General features: G+C 38.8%; 1 long non-coding RNA gene across 1 annotated transcript in view; it reads right to left on the bottom strand.

Moving 5' to 3' along the window:
- Positions 1-209: 209 nt before the first annotated feature.
- Positions 210-27,727, bottom strand: part of LOC147753113 (uncharacterized) — a 74,234-nt gene continuing 46,716 nt past the window's right edge. Inside the window, exon 4 of the long non-coding RNA XR_015312168.1 lies at positions 210-317. This is a non-coding gene — a long non-coding RNA (uncharacterized LOC147753113). The remainder of the gene's footprint in view (positions 318-27,727) is intronic.

Here is a 27,727-nt window from a genome sequence, read left to right as displayed (position 1 = left end):
TACTTTCAGGAATGCGTATTAGAAATGTGCATAAGGAATTAGCGCTTGAATTACCTGCGGGAAGAATAAGTATCCTGATCTTCCATAACTATTTTCTGGCACTTGGGCAGCAGACATATTTCTCGACGTCGAAATCCGTAGACGCGATCATTTTATTCATCAATCCATTTCGAATTTCTGCCTCTGCTTGGAATCATCTTTTTCCAGGTCGTTCTCCATCTATCTGGGTGGATGGTTTTCCAATAGCGTAAAATCTGGGTCTCGGCTGAACGTAGAAACATTTCTTGGAAAGCTCGGTCGATGAGAGTAGTTGAAACCTAATGAAAAAAATTACCTTAGCGCAGTCATTTATCCCTCTCAGTCACTAATCTCGATTTTAGGTTGAGTAAGTTTGAGCCCAGCTCATAGTTAAGCTAAGTTTTCGGCCATTTCCTCGGTGTTTTAGATTTGATTACACAAAATAGACATGTTACCGGAATACCTAAAACGTACCACAGTCTAGGGAACGAGGCACCCGGTAAGGCACAATTAAAATGCATGTGGAAGTAAGATTAAGGTACTGAAACCTCCAGTGAGATTTTATTGGTCGTTTAGTAAATCAAAGGTAAATGCTTTCTTGAAGTTGTTCAAATCCCACCTTCTCACTGGTAGGGTACACACTGAATAATAACTATCGAAACAGTAGAGCCATTATAATTATCATCGACGTTACGGCGAACGGGTCCTATGGCATCGATGATTACCAACCCACTAATCGTCTAACATGCAGATCATAAATACCACTAACTGTGAAGTCCTGCAACATTTTCCATAGCATTTGTTCTAGCCGCTTCCAAACTAGTGTCGTCTAACTAAAGTGGTCCCATAGCCCTTTTTAAAGTAGCATAAAATTCATAAAAAAAAAAACAAGTACAAATAGCTTGCAACCTACATCATCTTTTCCGCTAGGTGTTCCGAACGCGCCAAACTGTAGCGCGTAGTAGAGAGTAACAATTTCCATAACGATGACTGCAAGACGACATTATTACTCAGTGCTAAATGCTTTTCCGTCCAATGGCCTAAACAAGGCCTTCATAGTCCGATTTGCCTTTTCCTGTGCGCCTCGAAAGTAACAGGTGTTCATCATCGCCTCAAGAGCGTGTCAGGATCATCGCCAACGCAATGATTTTAAATCGAAAAATCAATGATACCTCTTAGCTCAAAATATTCAAGTGAGTTACCTTAACTAATTTACAATATGCATCCTTTCATAACTTAACATAAGAGGCGCGGTTTCTCTTCCAGTACTTGATATTAGCTCACGGTGCAGTTACTTTAAGGAGCTAAAATATTATTACGTCCTCAACTTATAACAAAAGCGACGTTAACAACCACAAATTTCTCTAGTAAGATAGTAATCCATCAGCATATATGAAAAAAGTATCTTCATGAACTTAACATAGCCAGTCTCGACAAAATACACGTGCTTTCTTATTAAAGTCAAAGATCTATATAAATTATGGTTTAAATTAGCATTTAGATGTTGGTAATTTATACTGTGGAAGCCTGTATGTAGTCGAAAAGTTTGTGCGACGTGGACAAGGAATTGATTAATATTTTTAACAGACATTAAATTACAGTACAGACCTGGTCTATACGAAGTAACTGGTTTATTTGGCATTTTTTATTATACATTAGACAAAACGCTGTAATCAAAAACAGTTGAAGCAACCATCCTGATTGTGTTAGAGAAATGAAAAGTATTGTCAAAACACACGGTTAGGCCTAAGTTCTCAAGACAACCTGAGTGATACAAATTGGTTTGCCTAGGTAGAGCGAGACATAGCACTTAAGTGATGAGACGTGCGCCTGCTTCCAATAACATCCGAGTCTGAAAAACCTACTTTGCCTGTCATTATCAGCGTCCATAGTGGTCTTAATCACAATTTCCATATAGCTGAGATGCTTGCATAGGTAAATGGATTGTCGTAGAAACTATAGGTAGTTTCGAAAGGGAAGGACTTATACTATGTCACCTTTACCAAGTGTAATTTATCCAAATCAGAGAAAATGGCTCTACGAAAAAGATTATTCTACCTTTCACGATGAGTACGTATTGTCTGACAGGTTAGGGAATGGAATCATACAAACAAGGTAACAATACGACCACATTGTCGTATTTTTACTTTGTTTGTTTTGAAAAACACACCAGACCTTCGATCGAGCTTATGGTGTTACCAACTAATCATTAGTAGTTTGTCATTGAAATTAATTATAAACAAAACTTCTATATCGCAAATAATTAGGCCACAAGGCTTATTAATTATACAATCTATTAGAGAGCCTACCTTGCACTGACTATACCTGTTCACGCTATAGAAATATAGCGTGCTTGCCACCGGTTCAATACAGATGATTTGCACTAGCCACTTTGATATATACATCTGGCCTTTTTTTGCCGATATTCTATGAACCTATCACTGATAAAGTGTTACCTTATTATCGCCGTAAGCTGTGATATGAATCGAATCTAACCTACAGATAATCCTTAGCCTTTCCTCCAAACAATAAGGCACTCGATATCACCAAAATTACCATACCAAACGAGAAAGTATTATCATGTATATATATCTTTACCGGTTCAATATAGAATGTGTTATATTTTATCTATGATTATAGTATTTTATATAAAACCAGGAAAAGAGTTCTTATAGATGTGGCTTTAACTTAAACACGAATTTCCTAAACGATTTTTTGCTTTCACTGCTTTATAGACAAGCAGTACATAAAGCTACGCAGAGTAATCCTCTTCAATCAAACATTGATGATCCGAAATCTGATCCACTCAGCGAAAAAAGGACTTGCGAGCGGAGCTTTCTGTCAGTATATCGCGACGTATGCATACATTAAATTCTATAATTGTATTAGTTACGGGGTGGTCAAATGTAGATAAATATGTAGGAAAAAGTAGCCTGCGTTGGGAGCGAACAACGAAACAAATATGCTTATTTATGTGCAAAAAACTACTATCGTTAAATGAATATATTGTTTTAGGAAGATGGTACCACAACAATGACTACTTGATTGCCAAAGTGCCCAAAGCGGTACCCTTATTTCGCATTGACACATTTTCGTAATAGACTCGTACAAGTCTACAGTAGCTGGGTTGATAGATCTTCTTTACTATTGATCTTTTCACAAGTACCCGCAACATACGCATCTTCATCTTGTTCATCGATCTCTTTCGTCACTCGACAAACACATTTACCAACCGAACTTTCTCGTGCACTCGGTTACCTGCACGCGCCCACAGTTCAGCTTCACAAATCACTTCCTTTCCAGAAGAGTGTCCTGATTATTTATTAAGAAATCTTCGGTTTACTTTTGAAAACGTAATTTTTCCCATCGAATTTTGATCCTTGAAAGCATTGAGGTTTACAGGTTCACACCCAAAACGCCGCTAAGTATGACTATTTTCATTAGGTATCCATCACATACCTGGGCAACTGAAATCAAGGCTTATTTCAAGTCTCGTCAAAAGAATAATAAGTGGCAGACATACTCCATACGGGGCTCCATTTAACACTTCAGACTAGTTTTCGAACTTCTAAAGCGCTCAGAGATTATTCCGAAATTTTCTCATAGTGGGAGTTGTCTATCACAGCAGTTTTGGTGAAGCCAAGCCCACCTACCGAAAACAGGCATAGTTATTCCATTTTCTTTTACCCCCTTTCACCATTCTTTTTTTCGTTATCGTCTCCTTACCTGTTACAGATCGCAGATTAAACGTCGACCAAATCAAAAACTTTCATGAACACTTGTTAGTTTAGTCTATAGCTCTGCCTAAAAATAATAATGTATACTTATATATAGTAAATGTCACCACGCGCGTGAATCACGCAGAAAATAACTTAGGTTTTAAAATACGACAACGACGACGACGACTGTCCTCGCTATAGAATAGCGTGTAATGATGGACACATACCTAAATCGGAATCTGTCAAAATGAAACAGTAGAATGTTATATAAACATTTACCGCTCTACTTAGCCTTGATCGGCCTTACTTACGCCATTCATGGTTAAAATCAAGCTTTCTACTAAAGTCTCTGCAGGATTCCTGCACTAGCCAAAGCGGGGATTCTAATCAGAAGTTAGAACTATATCGTCAATTATTATTATTATTGTTATCGCCGTGATACTCAACTTTGCGAGAAACACATGTCCGTGTAGCGCTCGTGGTTAGCTACATGCTCCAGAAAAAAACGTATGAAATCGTTGCCCTTCCGGAAATCTTGACTTTTTATTCAACAAACATTGCAAGCTTTTATCATGTTAGTCAAAGACGTCAAAAAAAGGGAATGTACAAATGGAGGCCAGCGGAAAATGACGCTTTGAAAGCAACGTCTACCAAATAGATTAGTATTTGCTTAGTAAATAAAGGGATCGCATAAGAGTACGAACTATGTTAGTCTGTCCTTCAGCGAAATACTAAGCGCGGAATATACGAATACAGAATTCTTGAAGTACATTGTATGATTTTATCTAAAGATAATGTTAAAAAAGAAAATGCCAAAGAAATTAGATAAGTCAGCCGTTCTAGGCCACCAATCTAGGCTGTGCAAGGCTTTCAAATTGACGTCTATAGGTAAAATAAAGGATATTGGCGTGGCCATAGCTCACGTACTTACATACGTGGAGTAGCATCCACTCAGACCTGCAAAACGAGTAGGCCAGTTGTATTTTCACCGGTTCGGTAGAACCGAACAGGCCCATATCATAGCAGGCCGAAACGCATAACTAAAATAATTTTTCTGCTATACGCGCATTACGTACATTAAGACCTAGGAGATGTTTGCTGTCATTATGACATTAGTAGGCGTTTGCGGAACTATTTTGGGAAAAAAACAGCTTGGATAAGTTACGTTCCATGAAATGTCGACTGCTTTCAAAGCAATGGACACGATTATAGTTTGCATGACGTAGTCAACAAAAGAAAGCCATTGTACGAGGATTACCAGTGAAACGTTTTGATAATTCACGGATCGTCTTTAGCAATTGCCTTTACGTTTCGCCGTTCTTCAACGAAGGGAGGGTACTCATTGCAATCTATTTATGTCCATATAACATTAAAGGTTGTGAAAGAATAAAGCCAACCGTTGACCTAGACGTCACTAACGAATAAGCCGGAAATCCGAGCTGTGTTTATTAGAAATCTGTAACCAAGCGATGCTTTATTTTTCTTCATTCGCCTGTATGCGAGGGCCGACCGATCTCAACGAACAGGTGTCCGTTACGTAGGTGATGTATAATTTTCCATGTCACCTGCCTGAGTATCTGTAACGGTAGTGGTCAACTAAGCTTTTTAGCGTAAAAATTATTTGCTAATTTCCAGCAGTACAAATACTCAAATCTAAGGGCGTAAAAATTGTTTTTTTTTTTTTTTATTTACTATGTTTCCACGTCACATATCATGCGAAGTCCTCAATCTAGCAAAATAATATCAAGATACAAAATGGCCTGTTGCGAGATTTGAACCAATGATGCTTGTGTATCCTAACCTATTGTCACTGGTCAATTTGATGTATTCAAACCTATCGAGAAAGCTATCAGATACCTACGTTGTAAAAGCAATAGCTCTCTCCAACCTTGAGCGGCCATGTACAAGAAGCGTCGGTATGTTTATCAAGAATAGATAAAGGCTGGCTACACTTTAGAATTTCAAACGTATGTACGGCTTCGTAGCCCCACTTTAGTCACGGCCTGGGCCGTCTTTATGTTCCTCCAGATTTAAATGTGCGTGATTTGGGCTGCTTCTATACATCAATCGGTGATCTTAAAGGAACATCGGGAACGACATTAGGTATGCTACGCCGCTTTTGAATCACTCCCAGCGCACTAGTTCCAGTTACAGACAATGAAAAGAAGTTTATTTAATACGTAACAAAATGTCGTTGTTCTCTAAGTTATTCAACTTGTTTAGTGAAAGAAAGTAAACAAAACTTGTTCACCTGCTTGCCAAAATGAGCTATAGTATGCTTTGTAAAAACCGATATACTTGATTATACCATTTGATAATGGGTATGTTCTATCTCCCAGGAAACGCTTACAGCTCATTTATCTGGATCATTTAGGAGGTCGCTGATTTGAGACTGCCATATCGTTTTACATTATTATTTACAATATTATTATATATACAGCAAAGACCGATATTGTACGGGCATTATTTAGGAAAGTCTTCACAGTTGGTGAGTTGGCGTTTGTATAAATTTCCATAATCATCCCTAAAGTATAGATAGAGGTATATAATTTTATTAAATTTCCTATAAGGCCTATTTTTCACACAAACTAGTTATATATTTCTAACAACTGAGATGTGGCCGAATAGGCATCCGTGATTACCGTTTCTGAATGAACCTATCGTTTGGGGAGAACTTCAAGCAAAATATCGAATTTTTTTGGTAGGCAACCGATGAAGACGTTTGTGCAGCAACAGGAACTCGTGGCGTTTCAGTAGACCCAGTCTTCGGATACTTATACGAATATTATGCTTCCGGAACTTTTTCGGAAGTAGCGAAGCAGAGCGATTTTCGTAAGTTGATATTTTCGTTTACAAATGCGTATAAGAAGACGTCTTATTTAAAGGTTTTTACCATGCGTACTAAACAAACATGATTTTTGACTAATTGATCCGAAGGCAGCCCATTCTGCATATTCTGTCCCAACTTTCGCGCGAATACTATTTTCGAAGTGGGTGGCTCTACATAATCTTGATCATATAGAAAATTGGGTCTTTCGGAACCAATATACGTGGAGGCGTCGTGCAGGCTTTAAGTCGCGGATACTTCTAAAAACGTATGTAGGTTATCTTGCAACAGTAAAATGCCATTGTCTTTGTCGACCCTTGCATGTACTTTTACATCATTTGTATACATTTTACAAATACCGATTACAGTGATATGTACATTATTCGATGTATATATGGAAACATAACTGAAAGATCCTAGAATTGAACCTTGCAGATAGGTGGCGTTAGCGGTATCTGGTTATTAAGATACGGTCGCTGAAGAAACTTAAGATCCGGCCAATTATTTGTCAGTTACCAATGAGAAATGGTTTTGAAAAGCTTCAAACGAGTGACTTATTCGAATACTAACTTGACATGTAATTTCATCATGTCGAAACGCCGAGACACGTTAATCAACTTCGCCCGTTCCGAATCGTTTTCCTATAGACCGATGTTTCAGTGCAATCTATAGCCGAACTGAGCACTAGATAATGGTGCTTAAAGTTTACATATATATATATATATATATATATATATATATATATATTGTGTTTTTGTATATGATCGCACAAATGATGCTTTCTAACAGTCTGTACACCACTCTAGTCAGTGACGTTGGCCCTTTGTTGTTGTTGTTAACAGACAGATAGATTTAAGCTCCAATTCTTTACTGTGCACCAGGCACACCATTCGATTCCTCGGAAGATGTTCCGAAATTGAGCGCCTTGGATAGATTTGTGCCTGCAAAGTCGTGAAATATAGACTGAGATTGCTTTTGAAATAAATATCACAGACGTCCTTCTTGGGCCTACCTAGGTTTGCACTACAGTTTCTTCGGATGCTCGAGTGCGTTTACTGCGATGAAATCCACATCACGGTCAGTAAATCGGAGAGGGAGCCTTTGGGAACCACTGAAGGACTTAATCGATCGCAACGCAGCACTACTGCCTATTGCAGCATTTGAAGGATTGTAATCTCGAAGAAAGCGCTCATTCAAAAGAGCGGTTCACGGTTCGACAAAAGAGATGTTAATATCCTTGAGATGCTTAGATAGGTTGTAGCATTTTAGGCAAACTGAAATGTGTCTGGAGTTACTTGAAGACCATATCTCTCTCGTGTAGGGTCGCTTGAAAATTTCCACAGACCGGAGGATTCTGTGGATTCAATTGTACGTCATTAAATGTTTTATCAAACAATCCATCGTTTCAGGTACATGCCCGAACGTCGCTCTATTACATATTCTTAAGCAGAAAGGCTATCTAGTTGCGTAAGCTAATGTCTCTTGATATTGATCACGGCCGTTACTCAATATACTGTGAAGAATTCATATTTGAATTATTGCTAACTCATTTCGATATTAGCTAATTGTATTGGTTTGACTTTAGGGCCAAATTCCGCCTTTTACGACAGAGCCTGATCAATGATCGGCACCTGCTCTATTAACTAATTCAAGCTGAACCGGGCACGCGTATCGAACCCAATTCATCCGAGTTCTCACAGAGATAGCTCCATAACTTTGCCTTGTAATGGCTAAATTTTTCAGGTAGTGCGTACAGCATGACTGGGATGGGTGCAAATTATGAGTAGGGTATCTAAAAAAAAAAGTTCATAATAATACGATAAAATCGACAAATCCTAACCGGGATTCACCAAAGTCGTTATGGTGGTGAGCCTGCCGGTCTCTCGACATCATCACCGACACGGTTAAATGAAGTCGGCCAAGTGTCTCCATAAACTATCTTTGACTTACCCAATGATGCTGACTTGTATACGCAATTTTTCTCGACTTCTAAGTAAAAACTTTTCTTCAGTTTACGGATTTAGGCGTCAAGCGCCAAGCGTATGGCAGAGGGTTTGTAAGGCAAAAGATCGAGTGACATCGTAATATGAAACATGAAATGCGTAGCAGCCTGCTGTTCGGTAGAAGGCATGTAAAGTCTAGTTTGGCCTCCGATCTCATCTAAACTTATTTAACTTCTACGTTTTCTGTCCTTCTTTTTATCGTGCAAAATAGAGCAGAAAACTGCGAAGTGCATTGTTACGTACCTGCTTGCATCAATGCTTGCTCGAAAATGTGTACATATTCGTTGATAATGATCACTCCTTTGACTCCTCTCAAAGGTAAATGTACTCTACATAAATATAATTACAAGTTTGGCGCGACATCTGCCAACCCCGAGTTAGTTACCAAATGGCGGCCAATAGCTATCAAAACTATACGTTTTGCTTCTTCCTTGGACTCTTGTCTTTATTAACCCATATCTCTCTGATTAGTTCGGCGTTGCCCTCTCACTGAACAGTCCTTGTAAAACCTAAGTAAGTGAATAGTATGGTAGGCTTGTCAAATTTTTACTCCCCTTTTTCGACTAAATAGAATGATCAATTACTTTTTTTTTGTCACAAAAGCTAAAAGCCGATAAAAAATAATCTGCAACCGATTTAATTCGCTTAACATTACGGCGAGCAGAAGTCAAGAAAACGTTGCTTTTGTAGCTCACTGTGCAACACTTCAGGAGAGTGTTGCAGACGTTCCACTGTGGCTCCATGACAAAGACAGAGTTTTACGCTCAAACTTACATGAACTCCACATAAAAGTATCAGACGTTTTTGTCTTAGCCCTAGCAAAAAAAAAAAAGAGAATTATTCTGTGCTTGTCGATCGTTTACTCAGCCTGTAAGAAATTTATAATTATCAGTGCACAGGTCCAAGTACCACTATATTTTTTTATGTCCAACTTATATTCATATTCGACAAAGGTGTAAATAGTAGACTATCGTGGATGCAATTAAGTACAAAAACAGCAGCACACACAGAAAAAATTAGACACAATGGATCAATCAGGTAAACTTACAGTCGTGTTTTTTAGATAAGGTCAACTTCCACCGTCTGCTTTAGGTTTGCTACAAGTGCCGGCAGCATTTCTACGCTAGAACGTAAAACATGACTTTTTGATAATAACAGTTCCACAACAGTTCCATCAGCTCCATCACTAATGTTGTATTAAGCAATTTCACGAAAAAAGTACGCGCATATAACGCTCTTGGCCAGCTATATGTTTTGGTAAAAAATACGTACAATAATTATTTTGGTCTTTGATTAATAAGTAGATGATCGAAGTTGTTACTAAAAGTACACTTGAGTAACTGAGAAAGAGAAAGAAATGTACACGTAAATGCAAATTCTAAAAGTGGCATCTGCAAAATCGTTGTCAAGTTAATGTTCTCTAACAAGCGCTCATAAAATTAGAAGCATTATAAAAAAAAAAAAAAAAAAACAAAGTATAAGTTAGGAGGATTAGAACAAGAAACGTTATTGCGGAAATCGTCTGACAAGGTGTTACATACAAGATAATAGAAATGTGAAAGTTGCAAAGGAGGATCGCTCACCTATTCGGATAGCAGCAAACAAGCAACACGAAAAAAAAAAAAAAAACTAATAAACGAGCACAAGTAATTAACGGACTAGGGTGGGTTTACAGAAAGATGATCAAAGGTTATTCTGAACGAAATGGCTAACAATTTTAAAAACATTGACGCTTTTAATCAATCGGAAACGTTGCCAAGAAGTAGTAGACAGGTGTTAAAAGTATTGTGGGGGAAAAGACATGTTTGTCCCGCGCAGGTGGCTCGCTGTTGAGCTTCACTAACTAGTCTCAACACAGACGATAATGAAGAACTCGAGGAAATTCCAATGCAGTGTTGGACCATTTATTTAGTAAACAAAATGAAACAAGTCCGATGTAATGCCACGCTGAGCTTTGTCGAGAAATAACGCATCTTTAGAGAAAGACGCGTTGCGCTTCAAGGTAGTAAACGATGAAATCTATTTACCTAAAATGAAACGTTGAAAAACTTGCGTGGACAGAAGAAAGGCTAAAGCGCAGATTGATTACTCGTTCGCTTTTTTAAAATGCATCTCGTGCAATAATAACGTGCAAATTGCCGGTCAGCTTTCAGCAAGATTTATTCACGGACATCGTTCGGGTAAAGGCTCTCAGCAAAAAAAAAAAGTTGTAGCTCATTTAGGATTTTTGAAGTGTTGATCTACGACCACTTCTATCATTAACTCTATTCATCCATTGCAACAGCTGCGTCCAGCGCTTAATCGGAAATATCTATAACAATCTGTCCAGTAGCATTGTTTAAACTAGTTAATTTTTCCTTTAAAAAGTATTTCCTTCATAATCTCGTTCTTTAATTATTATTCACAAATTATTTCTTCGTGATATACAGACACTTCTAGAATTTTGTCAACAAGTGAGAAAGACTTATACTACTGTTTAAAGGAGTTTAGGGAAAACAAGCTCTCACTTCGATCATGTCATTTGTTATATAGGAAACGCGACATCTAAAAACGTTTTTTTTTTTTTTTTTCTCATAGTTTTTTCTTTAATAATACTGTCACTCATTGCTGCCTACTAATCATCGTAATCGCCAAGGTCTAGGTCCGTCGCCTATCGGACCACACATCATCTAGCCTATTCTAGGACAGTTTGCGTCCAAAAAAAAAGCACACTTTCGTTGTTGCGATCATCATTTTTTGATTTGACAACAACTATATCCCCCACCACTACTGCCGTCACTACTAATAATAAACAAACAAGCGCGACGGTAGCAGCCGCATTACAGAAGACCTATTTGTTTATGCTTAGACACATATTGTCACAACAGGGGACATAGGACAAAAACAAACGTATTCATCACGGTTCTGGATACCACTATGGAGCTGACAGGATTGATCCCTAAAGCGCTTCCTCAATAACCCATTCAAATGTAATAGTAGAAAATGGTTTGAGTTGAGACCCAAACTGCCTTTACTTTTAAACCTGTATAGTAACACATGTCTTTAAGGCTCATAAATGGACATATCGCCGCGGCGCAATTAACAGGAAGGTCACAGTTATGATAGTATCAGCGTGACGTTTCTCCTACCTGAAATTTTTTTCTCCTAAAATAAGGCCGCAGACTCCGGCAAACCGCCGACGTAGCCTGTGGTGGACAGACTGGGTCTGCCCAAAACTTGAATCCGAACCTTCTGGGTCGAGACTACTATTACTATTAAGTTCTGATGTCTCTCTCATTGTTTCTAGCATTGTATACACATGCTGCAATGCCGTTCATATCTTAGTTGTGTTGTCGACTGCTCGCAGTAGTTCCTTGACATACTCGACCGAGTACATAGGTCTCGATGCGCTTTTAGCAATATGTTCGGAGGGAAAATTCCATTATTAATCGTACTTGTGGGGAAGAAGGGTAAACGATTAAGGTGCATTTAGAGCAACGATAGCTCGGCAGTAGCTAAATACTGAAGGCCTTGATCATGGATGATTTCTCAGGAAAGAAAAAACTGCAGCAGACCAGTCGGTCCACTAATTAAAAATGCTACTTTGCGCTGCAAAAATGTTGTGTATTCAGGATCTAAAATTTTACAAAAGCCATGAACAACGTGAATAAAAAAGAAAAAACTTTTATAAGATAGTTACTAACGAAACGTTTTCGTCACTGGTAGAATGATAATTTTTATCATTCACTTTACCCCATTTCGGTCATTCAGATCTAGTAAATGAGGAAATGATGCCCCCCCAAATACCATGCGTTTCTTAGCTACCTAGAGTCAGGTGCTAGGTGAACGTAAATTCGTTTTTGTGGTCTGTTAACGGTGGCTTTCAAAGCACAAAAGGACAAAGGGACAAAAGCAATCTTTTATGTGCTATGCGTGAGCAAGTTATGTACTAAGATTTCAAAAATCCAAAAAATTTAGCCATCGTCGAGTGAGTAAAACCGCATGCATATGAGATACAAATATATGGAGAAATATTCGATAAAGTATTGAGAAATTCCTAATTTTTTTTTTTTTTTTTTTCATTATTTCCGAACTTTGTTGGTCGTGTCCGATGCTATAGCCATGAGAGTCCCATGCATGTACACATACAAATATAGAGAAACATTAGTGAGACCGTTGGCCATTCGGCGACGCCTTGACTAACTACTGTTTGTGTAGCTAACATTGACAAATGTTTGCTTAAGGTAAATATAGCAAAATTGTTATGATGTGGAAATTATCATAAGCTCGATCCGATATAAAGACTATAGTAAATGTCCCGTTGCCTATACAACATATCTGTGTAAAGGGAATCTTCTTGCTGCTCCATTGTCGACGTTCGAAACGGTACATGGAAAGCTATACAGTAATGTGTACGGATCGCAAGTATCAAAAGCAATAATAAAGCATTTGTGAAAGACAATTAAATAGATTTGTTCGTTTCTTTCTACATTGATCCTACTATTATATTGAAAGTCTCCGTGTAACAAAACCTAATATTATACAGAGTTTTTTTTTTTTTTTTTTGCCGTAGTGACGACAGTTAATAACAACTAATAAAATTCATTTGTTACGCCAATATGGTTAGATATGAAACGTAATTTTGACACGTTCAATTTAGGCTATACGACGAACACTAGCCGAGCTCATAGAGGGAGCGAGCGCGTGTGCTCTAATCCTTGTGCCTGAGAACCTACCTTCAAAGATACTCGTCCAATGAGCTAATATTGATAACATCCAGAACATCAAAGAAAAGGACTATTTTAGTTTCTGCTCTCGTCCGAATGGAAGTGAAAACAATGACTATATAAAAAAAAAAATGTCTTTTAGCAGAATCAAGCAAGTTAACATGGACATTTGGTGAAAGTGATGAAACGGTATGGTTCGTCGTATTACGGCGGTAATCGCAACACCCACTGATCATCGTACTAATAGTAATAATAAATTATTTTTATCTCTTTTCGAGAGAACGTTTTTTTGATTAAACTAAGTTTATTGATTTATATTATGACGGCACGTAATTTAGGTGACTTCGCAGCACGTCAGGTTCTTCAGACATTTATTACACACATCGTAGGCATTATACGTTAGTGAAAAAAAACTTCGACAAAATATATACTTGTGAAACTTTGTTTTTTTAGTTAAATTCTTCTATTTAAATTGAAACTGAAATTTAGAGGTTCCAGATTGCTTCTCCACACATATATCATACCTCTATAGCATTATTTAGGAAATTTAGTCAGTGAAATGTCGATCATTCTTATGCAAACTTTATCCAAACGCGCGGTTCTATTGGTTAATGCAGCATCGGTCTCGAACTGCATAATGTTTCGACAAACTTATTATTGTTCACGTTTAAGTTATAAACTGGAACTCAAGGTGACAACTTAATTTGATTTAATCGTATTCAATGACGATGCGTTCAGTCAATCGTGTCTGCAAACGACACCCATATAATTCGTAGGACATGGGAGGCTTACCGGAGCTACATTTCGATGATCGGTTTATGCCTGCTCCAGTCGAGACTTTAATGTCTGGCTCCAAGTCAAAGTGATAGGTACGAAAGTTACTTTCAAATATATGGTTAGTGTATTGTCAGTCTGATGATTACTGCAATGAGTGTGATTTCTTAGTAAAAAGACTAAAAATAAAAGAACGAATTTAACTTACCTCCATCTCAGCAGCTGTTTTATTAGAAACAAAAAAAAAAACACAGCAAACCATGAAGAGGGACGTATTCGGGATCGCATACTTAAAGCTATCCCTGTGAAATGAAACCTATTAAGTTGCAGGACGTTTTGCTTTGGAGAACATGCATGGAAACATTATATATGATAGGAGCTTCAGCTCAATTTTTAATGGCCACATATAAATGCCATCTGACAAAATTTGTCAGTGATTCATCAAATCAATTCGACCAAATAGCTATAAATAAGTAATCGTTAAACTCTACGTCTACAAAATTACTTTTGACTGTGTTCAATGTAAACGACATCATTTAAAACTTTTATAACACAGACATTCCAAAATCTGTAGATACTGAATACAGCACACAGAAGGTTACAATACACTCCTACCGTAGAGCTTCCAATATCTTCATTTACCACGAAGCTGTTTTCCCTTTTCATCATAGCCTCCTTTAGTAAGGTCCATACTCTTGTGTAACGACAGGTTGGTACGCCTACGTATTCCTCGAAACCCTTGACGAAGGCTTATGAAGCACCGGCGGATGCCTTATTTACTTTGATCCTGACGTCATCATTGCCCTTCAAGGCTTATGAAGCACTGCTACCTGCCTTTTTCACTTTAATCCTGACGTCACCGTTATGCAATACTTAAGCTCCTGTGCCCATCACATTTTTACACAGTTACGTTCAGCCAATATCCTGCTGTGGCTTTTTCACTACAGTCGCAAAAAATACCCCCCATGAGCCAAGATCTAGGAGCTTTACCTCGTGTGCTTTGGCGCACTGCTATGCTTATTGCAGACAAGCGTGGTCTGTTGGTGCTCATTGTGAGTTACCATATATATATGTTATCTTCCTAATATGCTTACGGCTCGCAGTGCTCGCTACGTAACACGATTCTGGGCCCTCGGATACTCACCTTGAAGACCGGCCTGCTAACCCAGAGGTTTCATTGAGAGATTCCACCTTGCATGCTAAGATTTTCCTATTCAAACAAGCCGCTATGATCGTTTTCCTAGAAACTTTGCCTCCATGTTCCCCAGCTTCCTGAAGCATTCGGACTATGAATCGTCCACTCAGCTCCGCTATGTCTCCTTTCTGACCACCAAGCAAGAGAACATGGCAGCCTAAATCCTATCATCGTTCTTATTCCCTTCTCTGACAACCATCAAATGCGAAAAAGTAGCAATTCCAACATCAAATTTCGACCATGTCGTAGTCTAATATGCTTCTTCAGGCCACTTCTGTTCCAGCAGATGTCTGAACTATTTTAGGTAGCTTGGAACTAATTCCGCTACTTCTATTCGATTGGATTTGGAGCTATATAGCCCCAAGGAGAGAAGCCGAGTAAGTCTTCGGTGAGTTCGCGCGACGAAGTTAGTCATGCAACAAAAGTAGAGAAAAATATTTGTCCGCTGCGACATTCGCTAGGAGAGGCGACACTTCGTGATGACGTAGTAGTAAGCTGGGTAGATTAAAGATTAGTCTAGCAGAACCCACGAACGTTTTGCTGAGGTCTGGTGTTTAATGGTCCATATATTGGCGAAAACAGGAATCGGTAAGTGTCAAGAAAGTGTAATGACATGCACGCCACCCTTGAAAGCTACACCGAAACTTGCGCAAGTTTACGATTATCTATTAAGCATGAATAATGAGTTATAGTCAACAAAACGACGCATGTGCAGGCAATATCGTTTACTTTCTAGGATGTGCTACGGTCATCTCGATTCGTCTCTAGACGAATCACCTATGGCACGTAATTGACAAGAAACATACATCTCTAGATTAATGTAACCCATCCCTGTATAAAAACGGCTGCATAAATGGCGAATAAATTACAAATCAGTCAGTAGTAATTTTCTTATTCATAGCATTTAGCTGTGATAGCGAATCGTAGTTCGGCCGATGTTAGCAAACTGTGGTCTACTTAGTCCAACGCAACCTTATATACAGACCTTGGCCCTATTTACCTAGAAATTATGATGCTTGCCCCGCATGTTTTTATTATCGGCTGCGTATGTTTCTCTACATACCACCATATACACTTACTGGACCGTAATAAACCATACACGTCTGACGGACGCTCACATTGTAGCGAGCCGGTTTGATGCGTGGTTTGTACCGTCACGGAGAGACTGGTTTCCCACTAGCGAAAGGATACAACTCACCCCAGAAGTCGCCGGTTTAGATAACGTTTATATCAGCTTTTGTATTAGGTTTGACAAGCTCATAGGATTCGCGCCATCATCAGATCTGAAATAGGAAGTTGGCCCGTCAATAGACTGGCCCTTCTAAAACATTTCTAAAAATTATGTATGACATTAAAAAGTATCTAACCGTCAAAGTATCTAATAACTAAAAATCTCATTTAAGTCCAACTAAGCTTGTGGCGCCGCCGAACGCGCGCCTAAGCGATAAAACCATAACTTAGGCTATTTTGAAAGCCTTGTCGGAATCGACTGAAAATCAGAGCATCCATGAGCAGAATGGCAAGACCTGCTTAGAATCATATTTTTAACAATAACGCTTACACTGACCGAGTCCTTCATATACCCGGAATGTGTTTAAAGCATTTTGTTTCCGGATTGAAGATTTTGGAAAGTCTCATTACTTCGGAATAAAAACTAATAAGGTCATAGAATAAAAGAATGGTTCTTGCTTATTACACGTCGTTAGAAAACCATCAGACGGAACATTTTAACAACAATTTCAATTATTATATTAATGGTACTAGAGGGAGTCAGCCCATGGTTGACAAGTCGCTGCCAACACTGTGTTTACAATTCGTGCAAAGTTCAGGTCTCTCGAAACCGATATCTTGGCACACTCTAATAAATATTGGATACTTATTACACGCAGAATAGCTAAGTTGTTGCACGGTGATACAGTTATAGAGTTTGTGCCCGAGATGACGCTGGACAATCCGCTGCGTCTCTCTGTTTGTCGGCACAGGCCGTATCGTTAACGGATATCATATGGCTAGACAAACAGTATTATGCCTTGCAAAAAATGATTTGTTTCCGAGAGATCAACGAGACCTTTCGCCGGCAGCAGTATCGTGAGGTGAACAAACTTATTTCACGTTCCGAAAAGTATGCGAAGATTCGTCATTTGCACAAATTTACCTACAGAGTTATTCCTGGCAGACCCAGCAGCTAGCAAATTGAAGGAGACAGATGCCCATAAAGTATACGATGACGATTCGAGGCGTCTCAGCGAAAAGCGATATTCAGGCCAGGGTTCGCCCGCGAGCTGGCCATGGCCACAGGCGGCCGAATTTTTCCGAAAGGGATGGATATGCGCATCAAGAAGTGTCTCGACCTGGTGTTCGTTGGATCCGATCGTAATGTTGGTTTATTTAATATTTACCACTGAAGAACTTCAAGGTGACACTGGTCGACAGATTACAATAGCCGTTGTCGACAGGTATATTTGATGCGGCCATTGACGTTGCAACGCTACGCAACAAAGTGTTTCAACCAAAAGAACTGAATGTAGAACTTTGCTAGTCGAATCAAGTATGGTAAGTACTATCGTAGCGCAGGGAAGCACCGTCGAAGACTATATGTTTACGAGCAATGGGTTGGAATCAATCAGTCAATCAATCAAAAGCTTATCCCATTGAGAAGTGCTGTTTACCAAGTTCCACTCGAGTACAACGGCGGTCAGCTGGGTCAGAGATGTCAAGCGAAATCTTTCAGTACATGCAAAATATTTATCATAATGGGTTTACTTCGGGAACAGATGTTCTCATTCTGTGAAGTAATATCTCCACGAGGCAATTCAAGCGTCGATTTTATCACGTCTCTCCGGTTTAATGAGGCTTGTTAATGACGAACAAAATGAAGCACCCGCTACTGCAATTGGGAACGGGTATTATTATGAGAACCAGTATAGTGTAATTGGCAAACGCCTATGCTGCATGCTCAATCTCGACTAGTTACTACTTAGTAAATTAAAGAAGGGAATACGTTTGTTGTTCTAATGAACAACCGCTCAGAACCGCTGGACAACGTTGTTAAGAATAGGCGAATCAAAACAAATGTTTCAATACGAGTCGCTTACTACACGTAGACTTCACAACGTAACTTTTTTTTTTTTTTTTTTTTCGTTCATAAACAACACATATAATTAATTAAATTTATGAAAAGTAAGAAATTTACTAGCTTTTTCACTGCAAATTTACCAGCAAAACAAAGCGATTATCCACAGAGGAGACCATAGGGAGGAGATTTTTACGTTTGCATTGTAAAAGAACGCTTCCAAATGGATCGATTGATGGTATTGTACAATGGACGAAAATTTAGGAGGCCTAATATCATTAGAAGGGTGCACGGACAATACGCAACCACCGGCAAAATGAAGATAGTGCAACGGGAACGCGATACCATAGGCATGCTGTCTGTGGAAGACGCGGCCGTCAGCATGGCCGCTAGTGATGGCTTAGTGTGGCGGTCACAATGTAAATTATAAACAGTTACTAGTTCGGAGGTGGCTATTGCATAAAAGCCCTAGCCGCTAGCTAATTAATTGTCAGTGTCCGACCATGGTTCTAATTTTTTACAATATATATATATATATATATATAGCATTTAAGTTTAACAGTAATAGCTTTGTTACGGCACACATGTTACCGTGTTATAGTTCGAAATTTCGGATAAGTTGATATTATCCAGTATTTGTTTACTTCGAACAACATGGGTCAGCTAGTTCAATAAATTATTACTATTCTTGTTATTATCATTATAGTTATGGCTATCTTGCACAAGCGTGAAACTGATACAAAATGTACATCTTTCAATTAATATACAACTTATTGGAATAACTTATTTATTTGGCATTGCGTTCTGCTATATTTTTGTGGTCTATAATGGCAGTTTCCTAAGCTTATCTCGTGCAGCAAATTGCGTTAGCCAATGGAGCAACATTCGATATAATTATATCCATACTTTTAACAGTAGTCGTCTAATTCGAGCTAATTCAGAAAAGACTCTTAGGATTTTTCTTTTTGGTCAGGTGGCACTATATATGATCACGTTAGGATTGGCAAAAGAACCCTTCTAGGCTGATATTCATTATTCATACCTACCGTCATACCCATCACCCAGCTCACAGGCATCTCTCGTTCGCAGGATAAGAGCTTTTTCTATAGTCTGCGGTTATACCAATTATCAAGGGTATTCTTTACTTCGTGACGCTCAAGGAATCTATGTTCAATACGAAAATTATGCCGATTACAGCCATGAGATCCCTAAAAACTAGCCTTCTTCCGCCTTTGCGGGTGGCCTTCCACCATTTTATAATTGAAACCAACCTTTTTTTTTAGCAATAGATCTCTTCACGTATTCTTCTCTTTTCTACAAACAGGTTTCCATGTTATTTGGTAAGGGTGCAAACATATATATTTAGTTTATAAGTCGCAAATACTTGGCTTCAAAGGCCATAACAACTTCCCATTTAAATAAGAATCGCCATTTGGAGCCTGCAGAAAGTCAGGTACGCGCTACCTTACTGAGTGAGCTTGAGTAGTTAAAAAGGTTTCGTTTTCCATTTGTTACGTCCGATTGTTGATAAACTGAAATATGATAAAACAAATGATAAGCGCCATTGCTATAAACAATTTGTGAACATCATTCAAGCTAACTGTGCAGGGAAGAGCAATGTGCTCAATTGCACAGAAGCGGAAAAATATAATTGACGTTTTGCGGAACTGAATCGCTATTGTTCCACGTTATTATTGTGACTTCGGTGTACGCCATTATACGTGACCAAGGCCAGCCCTATAAAGTTTCTTAATTTTCATGAAAAGAAACGCGCTATTGTGCTGGTAGCATTAAACGGAATTACTAGAAAGGAACAGGGTATCTTAGATGCAATTTGTATTGCTACTACAATGGCAATGAAATTTCCAGTAAAGACGTATTAGCTCTATTATATAATCGTTGCGTTTTCACATCTATGTTGGTTGGTAAGCTTAAAGCGATTCAAGCGGCCTTTTTATTAGGGACGAATCAAATAAAGTTATCCCATAATTTAACCAATAAAAACCAATGTAATAAATAAAATTAAATTAAAATAGGAAATAAAATGTATCTTTCCGACGTTCGTACCTTTAAATAAATTCCAACAAAAACTCTGTTGGTCTTTGTAAAACTTGGACCTTTAGGCTGGATGTTACGTGAGCGAAATACCATTCTAACAGTGTCGTTTTCTAACAGTATCGAAATTGTATTTCTCAAAAGTACTGATTATCCTAATGGATGATGACATGTAAATGGTATGTAAATCATGACGAGAAATCCCTTGTCACATTATGGAGCAGAAAGCCGTTTTGCTCTCTGCTACCTATCATGAGGCTTTCTTGAGTCTTGGGTAATCTGTAGATATTCATAAAAAGAGGCTCTGTATTACCAAAGTGAAAGGCTAGAATCGCAATGACGCGTGCAGTATGGTTATTATTATTATTTTCTGTCAAGGCTAGAACGTTACGTGATATTTACGGGATTAACAATCGACTTGACTTGGGCACTAGCGGAAAAGCAGCACAGACCAAAAAAACAAGAGTCCCGCAATATTATTCGAATAAGCAAATGAGCTTCTCGGCAGATACTTGTTCGACTAAAAGATACGAAAACTTGATAAGTATAATGGCTTCGAGTTGAGAGTCTCGATTTTAAATATCAAGCAAAGACGGTCTACTGTATCAGTGATCCACGAGACTAACCAGGCCACTCTTCGCAGCCTAAAGTGATACGAAATGCTGGGAAAAATGAAAATAGACAGGGATAGCTTCGTATACGTTCTTAATTGGCAGTTCCGAGACGATTGAGCGTGCTTAATTTACTTAGATAATTATTGTACTCGAATCGAAAGCATAGAAAGCGCACTGCGGGCCAGTGACGCCTACTCAGAAGTCCGATTCAAGATCTGTTCAAATAAACATTGTGACAGTAAAAGGTCAAGCGCCACTTTCTCCACGTACACCGACGGTTAAAGCAATAGATGTATTAGACTGTGCATGTACTCTATGCATTCCTATTGATTTGTCGTTGCTGTTATATTATGATGTTAGGAGTGTAAACGCCGCTTATTATGCCGTTAAGGACGCATTAGAAGGCCGACTGGTTGATTCGTATAGTTAGCAACTAGCATTATCAAGAAGAGAACGATGAAGCTCTGAAGACCTAGAGAAATTTAGCCGAATACCAAGATAAAATAGGTTAAGAGCGTTTTTGATAATAGAACATAATTTTCTTGTTAATTTTCAAATATACACACGACTTTTAGAAAAGTCCCTCTTTATTTTTAATAAATATGAAAATTAGCCGATATTTTGCGGTGCAATTTAGAATTGTTGGTGGGTATCTGGGTAAGTTAAATTTGACACGTAATGCTGGCGTGTAGGTACAGTTGAAGTTGAATCAGTTAGCCGAACAAGTGCGGAGTGTTGTAACTGCGTGGAGGAAATTAGTCTTGGAGGCTCGGATTTCTTTATAGGCGGATGAAGTGTTGTAAAATTATATTGATTGAAACCGGAAGAATAAAATTAATGTAAGTAATGTACAATTCAATAGATGGCAATACGCATAAACAAAAATGGGTACCAAGACAGCCTTAATGAAATCATGTAGAACAATTGAACCCACTTTTGAAGGCGCTAAGCCACGTGGTCATCTAGCCGCAAGAAGATACCGGGACGTCGACTATAAGTTCCAATTTTACAATCTGTAAAACTTTGAAAATCAGCAACTTTTTGAACAACAATCACTAGTAGTCTAAGACAAATCGTCTAACTCAAATTCATCGCTCTTTTTAAGCGACAACCTTCTCAGGTCGAGTAAAGCTCACATCTCAGGGTCGCCAAAGTATCATTTCGTAGTGTAAATTACGCTGTCGAGCCATAAAAGTACGACCTGATTACGGGGGATTGTTCTGTGTATGTTCTGTTTGCTTTCGAGAAAAATAAACGAAGGAGAAAAATGCGTTGAATTCGGACACGAAGCAGTCTGCAAACATTGGGCTAATAACGGTAAAATTCTGTTTTTTCTTTAAGGTAGTGGTGATAAGTTTGAAGGCAATTTAATCATAAATGTCTTAAATTCAAAATGGACCATATTGAAGGCAAAAATCCGAGATACAATATGCCATGCAGAGGTACTATAAGCGATATCTTCATTCACTACTTACTCATGGTTGCAAGCTAGTCAACAGGCAAACTACGACGACGCCTTAATTATACTTATCATTTCAAATGTGATCTATTGAGACCTTCGTAGACATATTCCAGCTTCATGCATTTGCGGCTCGTGGTAGGTAACGAGCAGATTGAAAAATCAGACAGTTCTTTTCGGTTGCAATATACGATGCTTCTCAATTAACGATAAAGTTTGAGCGTCGCTAAAAAGCAGAACGAGTGCACACGTTCAAAGCGGCGTCGGCTGAAGATTTTTGCCAAATGATTAACTGTTAAATAAATCGCTAAATATTAATTATTATTATTATCAATACGTTTGTAAGGGTCACATTATAAGATCGAAAAATTCGCGTAGCAACAGCAGCAGCAAATATGCGATATGAGTTTCTGTATTCATTTTTTTCTGTACCGTTTAGTTTTGACGCTAAACTTGTATGTATATGGTAGGTTATGCCGTATCTCATCAGGAACACGGCACAATTTCGAAAAGATATGGAGTCCATAAGTAACTCGTTTAGTGTATATGAGAAATTGTGAAAATTGGTCTTTTTTTTTTATGGAATTCGAGCTCATCTGTCGAACTATCCTAAGTAGTTGAAGGGATATCTCGACTTCGTGAAGAACCGCTTTTCGCATGTAGAAAAAAAACCGCTTGCAGAAATAAAAAGAAAAAAAAACTATTGATTTTCGGCACATCGAACATAAAGGTATGTTTCTTAAACTGATGTTTCTCGCTAACTGTAAGCACCTTTTGCTAATACTGAATAAACGGATGCACTAGCTTATGTGTGGGGCATTCTGTGAACAATTATTGTTTTAAAAACTCATTTTCCTGAAGCTTAATCACGATCATTCATCGTCAAGCATAAAAGCTCGCTTTATATTGCTTAGCGTTTCCTGGACAAATAGCTTGATTCTCAATTTTTTTTTATATAACTCCGTAAAATTGCATCATTCAATGCTTATAAATTCCTATTGATAAGAGTTGGTTTGGTAGGTTTTAAGGAAACCTATGTGCTCTGTATTCTCTCTTATGTTAAGGCCGTAAAGTTGTCTTTTTTAGTGTTGTGTACAGATGTTTGCACAAAAAATAAAAAGTATGATCCACACAGCCTGTCGGATTATTCGGGTTAATCCGACAGACTTATTATGGCATTGTTTAACATAGTTTCCCGATGGTCCCGTGCCTTCGAGAAACTTTTTCTTTGGGCATATTTTTAACTAACTTTATCTAGAATACCAAGCCATGTATCTCACGTTTCACTTGCTGCCAGTCAGGTACGAGTGGGCGTAGGGCAAACCCCGTTGATGCAATCCAGTTCAAACTATAAACAATCCATAACTTAAGAAAACGTCTCGTCATTACGACACGTTCAGTATCTTTTTCCTGGCCCATGTTGCAAATACGTACATCAACTTGCGTACGGCAGCGGCCCGGACTTGTCACACCGATTAAGATGAATCAGCTGCCGCCTTGTAGTTTAGTGAGCCTTAATTTAAGCGGGTGCATCTATTTTAAATAAATATATTTATTTATCTATATAATAAATAAATATATATAAATATTCCGACAAATCGAAACGTAGCACTTTTGGTGATGTTGCCGCTTATAGTTCAGAAGAAAAAAAATTCTGAACTAAGTGTCAATGTAGATCCCAGCACAGTTTATTCATTGTCGTAAAGATAATGAAATAACTAAAATATAAGGCCGCACGATCAACAGAATCGGAAGCGTTGCCGCTGGGTTGCGTCGACTGACATAGAGCGACGCTGCGCTCTATAGGTAGAAATTATAACTATAAACGGAACACACAGTCTCTTCAAGAGCGGATTTCTCATGAGTGATCATTTTAGAACGCTAGGCAATAAGTGGTTTTAGTTGAAGTCAATATTACAATTGGCGCAGTCGAAGGACTGAACGAGTATAGTTAGAGATGGCATCAGGCGTTCGATTGTCACCACTGCTTTTATCGACAGTAGACAACCCAGCGGTGTCGTGAAGTAACTGGATAGGAGAGCCTTTGAAACGTATTTTTCGTGGCACAGGGACGTAGTCAGACTGACGCAGATGTACGCTACTGATACATTGTTTCGGTTGTTGTAAGCACCGGAGGAGATGACAGCCGACGAAAAAGTGGAGGTCGGTGAACGGGAACAAACATCTGAGTACGATTGCGTGCATGCGATTCTCAGTGCAGAAGATCCTAGCAGTACCATGATACAAAATTTCAAACATGTACAACGGCCGGGAACGAGAAAATCGGTGTGAAACTATGTAGAACCGCTGCAGGTGAAAAATCGGAAAGCTACTTTAAAAAATTTGGCTCGGAGAGGGCCCTCATCTCGACGATCACTGTGGGAGCAAGAATTCCGAGCGTAAGAGAACGACTACTCTTCGAGGAGGACCATTTCACGACTGACAAGGACGGCGCAGCTGTGCTACCGGGTAGAACAGAAAGACAGGGAGGCCGAGCTTTCTAAGTGAAACAAATGAATGCAATCTGAATGAGGACTGGCCGTGCCTAGCAGGCAAGTGAACGGGCGGCGGTGGAAAACGGAATCGCGAGCCTATCTGGGACGGACACGTTCGAGAAACGCGGGACGTAGTGGGCAAATAGCCGTACGAACAGGGACGCCATGTGGTGGTGGTTTTAAGAGCGTTTATGGCCATCACACAGAGTATTGTAGAAATCGTGGAATTATATAACGCGACACCGCAGACGATGACAGACGCATCCTTAGACAGCTACTACACGATACGCGGATGATTACCAAGTTCCCAGCGATCGGCAACAAGCTTCTACAGAAACAGAGTCGCCGAAAAAAAACGCAATTACGGCAAAGCGTAGAGCAATGAGAAAATGCGGCAGAAGAAGGACGCGGAGAGTCGCTAAGCGATCAGAAACACAGTGCTTCAACTGAATCGTGAGTGCGAGTAAAAATAACGACATAAAAAGGTAAATAAAGGTATGGAGCACGCACCTGTGTTATAGGAAAACAGGGAAGTGGACCTACATACTAAAAGGAGCATCCGTATGGCATAAAAATAGTGTAAGCTCGTCTTTCGACAAGGGCCGAACGATGTTTGGGGACTGCGGGACTGGCAAAAGGAAGCAGAAGTAAAAGAAAATAAAACAAGGGAAGGGCGGGAACTAACTAACGAAATTAGCAAAAACGAGAAAATAGACGAACGTCTTCAATCACCAAAAGGATGGCAAGGACAAAGGAAGTGCCGCAATCGAGGATTAGAGAAAAGAAGGAGCGGCATAGCAGACGGATGAAAGTGCTATGAGGGAACACAAGGATCAAATAGAGTTAGAACACAACGCGAATATTTTGTTGATTATGTATTAATGGTTCTGGAAACATTTAAATATGTCGTAAAGCGGATAACGCATAAATAGAAGATGAGGCTGCCAAGATCGGCAGAAAAACATTTCAACTTGGTGGCGTTGACTGACACAAAGTGGCGCTCCAATCGATAGGTATAAAAATAGCTGTGAATATATACTCCCTTTATAAACGGCGAACTCACGAGTGATCGCTTCAGTGCTCTAGGCGATAAGAAGTCTCACATACTTATTATATGAGTTCTCATTGAGAGACATCTTACCTGTATCTCGATGTTGACGAAACTCCGAATTCCTTAGGCCCTATATAACCCGGTAACCATAATGATAATAATCCTCTATTTTGTGCAAACAGATATGCATGCCTTCGTGGAGAAAAAAAATACTGATTTTGTATAGACCTAATCTGATAGTGTAGGGTTCTCAGAAATTTTTTAAATTGATCCACAGTCCAACATGATTTGCGCTATTGCCTGTGGCGTGCACAGGAACAATTGGGAAAAAGATGGCTTCTAGGATGCAATAATGTCTGGGAGATGAGCTTGGTGTGACAGAAAAAGCTTTTACGGAAAAATCATGCTATAAGAAAATTAATTTCTATATTGAAAGCTCAGGAACTATTCTGAAGCCTTGAATCCAGCTCGCTACAGCGTGGAATAGGTCATGAAAAAACAGTTGAACGGTCATAATATTTCGATAAAACACATCGGCGGGGCACATTAAATGAACTGAGCTTTAATGTTCTCGAATTAAGTATCTTCTGAAATACATTAAGCTATCTACGTAAAATATGTAAACGCTTTGTCCGCTGTCAGCACCGCTTTCGTCAACCAGTCACCGTCTGGTGAAGATGGTCACAGACGAACGAAGCCAAACAAAATGCTTTCACATTACAAAAAAGTGGGCTAACTGACAGGATATGGTGTTTCAAACGATATCGACTGCTGACGCTGAAATTCGAAGTTGAATTTTATTCGACCCGAAAAAAACTAAGATTGGTCTTGATAATGAAACAATTTTGATTCTGCTTCATCATCAGCGCTAAAGATTAGTCGATGGACTATTTCAGTAATTTTATTCCATTTGATCGTGAATGATTTTGCAACATGTTTATGAGTTACTATTGGCAGATATTACAGTTTGATGAAAATCGTATTTAATCTGCTCTACTTCACATAATTTTCTCATCGTTACTATTTACCAATAAGTCGTACCACCAAGCCAAAAATTCGTCGTTAAAAATCCCAGGTCTTAGATGATTGCCAGGCCACTATTTCAAAGCATCGCTAACCTAGCCGCTGCCACCTTCTAACATCCTATAGTGTATGATTAGGACGCGTTCCCTGCAAGAAACGCATGCGCCATGTTTACCGTACTTATACCGTTTGCAAATACACTAGTATTACTCCAAACAGAATAATATATAGTACCCGATATGATTTACTGTTAAGCTACAGGCGTATTAAATACTTGATGTGAATGCACCTAAATAGCTCGCGGCGATCCGGCACTTTTCCAATATGTTTTCAACACTGACAAAAATCACAAGACACTATATGTGGTTGAACCGTAAAGCTTAATAGCTAGAAGTTTTTTTTTACATGAGCAGTGCTGCTTATCGGTAGAAGGGTATGCTATCACTAAGTAGATTATGAGTAGACATATGCTAACGTCACTCTTCCATAAAAACGACGCTTTCTTTTCATGTACATAGAAAAACTCTGTTTAACTTTCTGGTTTTGAGACATGTACCAAATACTGCGGCAAATTACTTTTTAAAATTCGCTGTCGTTGTTACTGTGTTAACAAGCTTAAGGAGTCCGTTATTAATTTTTGGCCTCATTTTGTCTAGTATATACACATGTATTAGTTGTATATTAAGAATCGGTGAAATCTCGAAAAATGTGCTCT

The sequence above is a fragment of the Varroa jacobsoni genome, unplaced genomic scaffold (genome assembly GCF_002532875.2).
Source record: "Varroa jacobsoni isolate VJ856 unplaced genomic scaffold, vjacob_1.0 scaffold_737, whole genome shotgun sequence".
NCBI classification, from domain to species: Eukaryota; Metazoa; Arthropoda; class Arachnida; order Mesostigmata; family Varroidae; genus Varroa; species Varroa jacobsoni.
This window is presented reverse-complemented; position numbering and strand designations above follow the sequence as displayed.